The following is a 4,365-nucleotide window of genomic DNA, read 5'->3' as shown; positions in this document are numbered from 1 at the left end:
CACTTGTAGTTATAGAAATTGTATAATGAATGTTATTAATATGGATATATAGATATAGAATATAGGTTATGAAAAAATGGGCAGCTTATGAGAAAAGAGATATAGTACACATTGTCTCAGTTAATATTCATGGCCAATGAGGTTAACCTTCATTTACATGTTTTATAAGGAGCCTCTAATTTAAAACTTGCTAGACTTGGTTAAATCCATATTGGATGGTACATATGGCATCCATGCATTCATGTCTGAACATGGCTTCGGTACTTGGTTACAACTGGAGATGTGACCCTTCTTTTATGCAATCTTTTCTTTTGCTTTGAGTTTATCTAGGCCTTCTCTCTTTGGGGGGCTACTTAGCAAACAGAATTTTACTGAATGAAACTCTGGTTAGAGCATTAGAGATGCAGGGAATGCACATTTTAATATCTATAGGGTGTTATGGCAGTCTTTCAATGATAAATTTGCTCACACTAATTCTAATGTGTAATCAAGTAACACAGACGTAGCTCTCCATAGATCTGAAGAGTGAGACCTCAATCCTAGATAGGACAATTACAATGAAGAGAATCAGTCCTCTATCAGGGTAAGAGGCTTGATAACAGATTTCAACCAACATTAAATAATACTTTAAACATGAATGAAGTTCATGGTCAAGTTGCCTTTGCTTATTGACTCACGCTACTCTTTGGCCCATTGTTGGTAACCTTTGATGACCCCATTCATACACATTCATGAAAACACACATCCTTGAAGGTGTGGGTATGGGCTTCAGTCTCTGGGGTTATGAATAACTCATTTCATTTAGAGCCAAAGCCAGAAGCCCATAAAAGAGTCAGAGTGAAAGAAGCTTGCTGATAGTTTTGTTTTAATTTTTATCTCCCTCCTTATTTCAAATCTCTTCTACAAAGTCAGTTTGTTAAGTTTTTTCATCTTTAATAAGCTATGAGATATAAACTGAGTGTAAAAAGAGACCAAACGAGTAACTGAGGGTCTGGACAGTTCACAGGTACTGAATGCATAATCAAGACATAGAAAATATTTTCTAAGCCTTTTCTGGGTTATCTTTCATCTTGGCATTTCATTTACTTCCCCCCGCCACCCCCATTTTTCTTTCCCACCACTCAGGTTGAATGGGATCATTGTGCCACAGAAAGAAGGGAAGACACAGTATAAAAGAAGAAAGAATTCCGTGAAGAGAGGGTTTTACAGTCCTGTGGCTGCTGTAGAACCAATTACCACAAATCTGAGGCTTAAACCCACACACGCTTTATTCTCTTACAGTTCTGAGGTCAGAAATCTGAAATCACATGTATATCTAAAAAGAACAACAACAACAACAAAAGAAATCTGAAATCAGTTTCACTGAATCAAGTCAAGGGGCCACAGGGTTATTCTCCCTCATCCTCCCCCAACCCTGCAACCATCTGAAGGAAAATGGCGGCAGGGGTGGAGGTGGAGAAGACAATGGTGGTCACTTAACCAGGAACTCTAAGTTGATTGCGTTACTCCCTCAGCTTCCAAGAAAACAAGGGGAAATGACTCCCCTAAAAATTGGGAAATAAATGAAATGTTCTAGAGAATATGTAATTTTTAACACCAAGATCCTTAAGTGTGTAGATGATAGATTATCTGCTTATTTGTTTCCTCTCTGACCAATCTCAATATCCTCTGCTGGGACCAACAGGGACCCCTATTCATGGGAGACACTTACTTCATGTCTGACTGAATTTTGAGGGCTCATCAGCACAGGTACCACCTATGTCCCTCTTCCTTCAGAAGACACCCAGGATGGATGCTAAAGTAGGGTAGGATGAATATTGGTAAAGAAAACCCCTTCTCCTCTGTCTGAAAAGAAAATTTCCTATTAATTCCTTAAATAAATGCACAGAAGAACTTTATGAACATATGAAGTAAAATATAAAAACCAAACATGAGGACAAAGCCATCAGAATACAAAGGGAGTACATTTTGTGGCCAAAAGAATGAGATTCAGATTGCTCTTCTCTCCATCACTAACTCTGTTGTCCTAGGAAGCCCCTTCAGATGTGAGCTAGTGATGGTGATAAGAACTAAGTTACTTATTTGTTGACATGGTAACATAATATACAAATACAAGCAAAGACAGACAGTGAGAATCAGTGTTTTTAACTCTTAGGCTACTTTGTGTGCATTTACTATTTGAGACCTCACAGAATTAAGAGCATTATATATAAAAAATTTTGGTATAACATTGTAAATATTAATTGTAATTATTATTCAAGATCATTACTTTTGAATCAGCATGATCAATTTAGCTGTTGAGGACATACCAAAGTTTGGAAAATGCACTTTCCCCTGATCTAGGGAAGAGCTTCTAGTCAATGAAAGACTATCAATTTGGACAAGTGAGTTCTGATTCCAGTTTTTCCAAGACATTTTAGAATAATGTGCTTTTTATAACAGCTGTAACATAATGCTTAAGAGTTCTGGGTTTTTGGGCTGACATTTCAATCTGTCACTTAGCAGTTGTACAAGCTTAGGCAAGTCCCTTAAGTGCAAGGCACCTCGGTTTCCTTATTTATTAACTGGAGGTAAGATTATTACTTCATATGTGCTTGTGAGGATTGAACAAAGAATTATTTGTACAAAAATTTAGACCATTATACTCAGTAAATGTTGACAATTACAGTCATTATGAAGCTGGAATTTATCATCGAAAAAATATAATGTGTAAGGCATAAATGGAATTTTACTCAGTGTAATGGATTCATTTTTCCTAGGCAATTCTAAAAAAATTTAGTCATGACAAGGTCTAGGTATCAAGACCAGAGTAACCACACCACCGCGGTACTCCGCGTCCTGCCGCGCCAATCCTCTGCGAGTGGCCTCACGAGAAGTGCTCGCCGAAATGGCTGCGTCCAGTCAAGGTAGCTTTGAGGGAAATTTTGAGTCGCTGGACCTTGCAGAATTTGCTAAAAAGCAACCATGGTGGCGTAAACTGTTTGGGCAGGAATCTGGGCCTTCAGCTGAAAAGTATAGCGTGGCACCCCAGCTGTTAATTGGAGGTGTCACTGGATGGTGCACTGGTTTCATCTTCCAGAAGGTTGGAAAATTGGCTGCAACAGCTGTGGGAGGCGGATTTTTTTTCTCCTTCAGCTTGCAAACCATACTGGGTATATTAAAGCTGATTGGCAGCGAGTAGAAAAGGACATGAAAAAAGCCAAAGAACAGCTGATGATTCGTAAGAGCAACCAAATACCAACTGAGGTCAAGAGTAAAGCTGAAGAGGTTGTGTCATTTGTGAAGAAGAATGTTCTAGTGACTGGAGGATTTTTTGGAGGCTTTTTGCTTGGCATGGCATCCTAAGGAGGACAACTTCACTTCCATTGTTCTGATTTTTTTCTTATCAGCAGCCTCTACACTCCATCATAGGACATCAAGTCTCTCCTGTTCTCCCATGCCTTCCTCCCTGTTGTGTCAAACCTGAATTGGCTTCTATAGGCATCTGCTGGTACAAGTTAATACAGGCCCTGCCTGCTGTGAGCTTGATGGTGATGGAAGAGACATTAGACATTAGCTCTCCTCCCAGTATACTCCCCACTTGGTCAATCTGTAGGTCAGCAAAAATGTCCTTTCCCTTATAAAATACTTACCAGAATACATTGCAAGATCATTTGCCATGAATGGGTCCTCAAAGGTTGTCCCACACTTGATTTGGAAAAGAAGCAGATAGTTAACTTATGTGCTGCATGGGAAGGAACTGAATACATTTGCCTTTAAGCATGAAAGAAAAAAAAAAAAAAGACCAGAGTAATTTCTATCTTTGCTCAAGTACAGAGAGGGAAAAAAAAAAAAAAAAGAAAGAAAAAATATCCCATTTTCCCAACAGGGTGAAAACTACCAAGTAAGGTGATAAGCATAGTTTCTTTTCTTTCCTCTCTTTCCCCCATCACACAAATCCTGACATGCATAAAAACTCTGAGTGACTTGTTTCTTTTTCAGTGAGGTTATCACAATTTGGTAACGAGTTGAGCCCAATAGCAAATCATTTAGAAGATAAAGTTCAAGGAGAAAATATCTACTGTCTTAGAAGCAGAGAGAGCAATGTGGCAGTTGATTATGAAAGCACAGAACTGAATTCTCCATGATGGGATTGGGGTTTCAATACTATTTTTCAATACAGCTTTCAACAAAATATAGGCCTGCTTACTTCTCCATGTCAAGGGGCAGCTTTAACTTTGTGGCTAAACATACCCACAGACATTTGCCAGTGAGCAACCTGCCAGAGATCTGCTCCTGTGAGACTGGCCCTTAACAATGTGACAGTCCCAATCTTCAGAGTGCCACAACACCACTTACTGGGATTGACCCCCAACTGCTTGCTAC

At 39.1% G+C, this 4,365-nt stretch overlaps 1 pseudogene across 1 annotated transcript; it reads left to right on the top strand.

The window, feature by feature from the left end:
* Positions 1-2,816: 2,816 nt before the first annotated feature.
* Positions 2,817-3,760, top strand: LOC308631816 (FUN14 domain-containing protein 2-like; annotated as a pseudogene). Its single transcript has one exon. The product of its transcript is annotated as an FUN14 domain-containing protein 2-like (transcript).
* Positions 3,761-4,365: the final 605 nt, after the last annotated feature.

Source organism: Spermophilus citellus, assembly GCF_964194105.1.
Source record: "Spermophilus citellus genome assembly, chromosome: 12".
Taxonomy (NCBI): domain Eukaryota; kingdom Metazoa; phylum Chordata; class Mammalia; order Rodentia; family Sciuridae; genus Spermophilus; species Spermophilus citellus.
The sequence above is the reverse complement of the archived record's forward strand: the minus strand, read 5'-3'. Positions and strand labels throughout refer to the sequence as shown.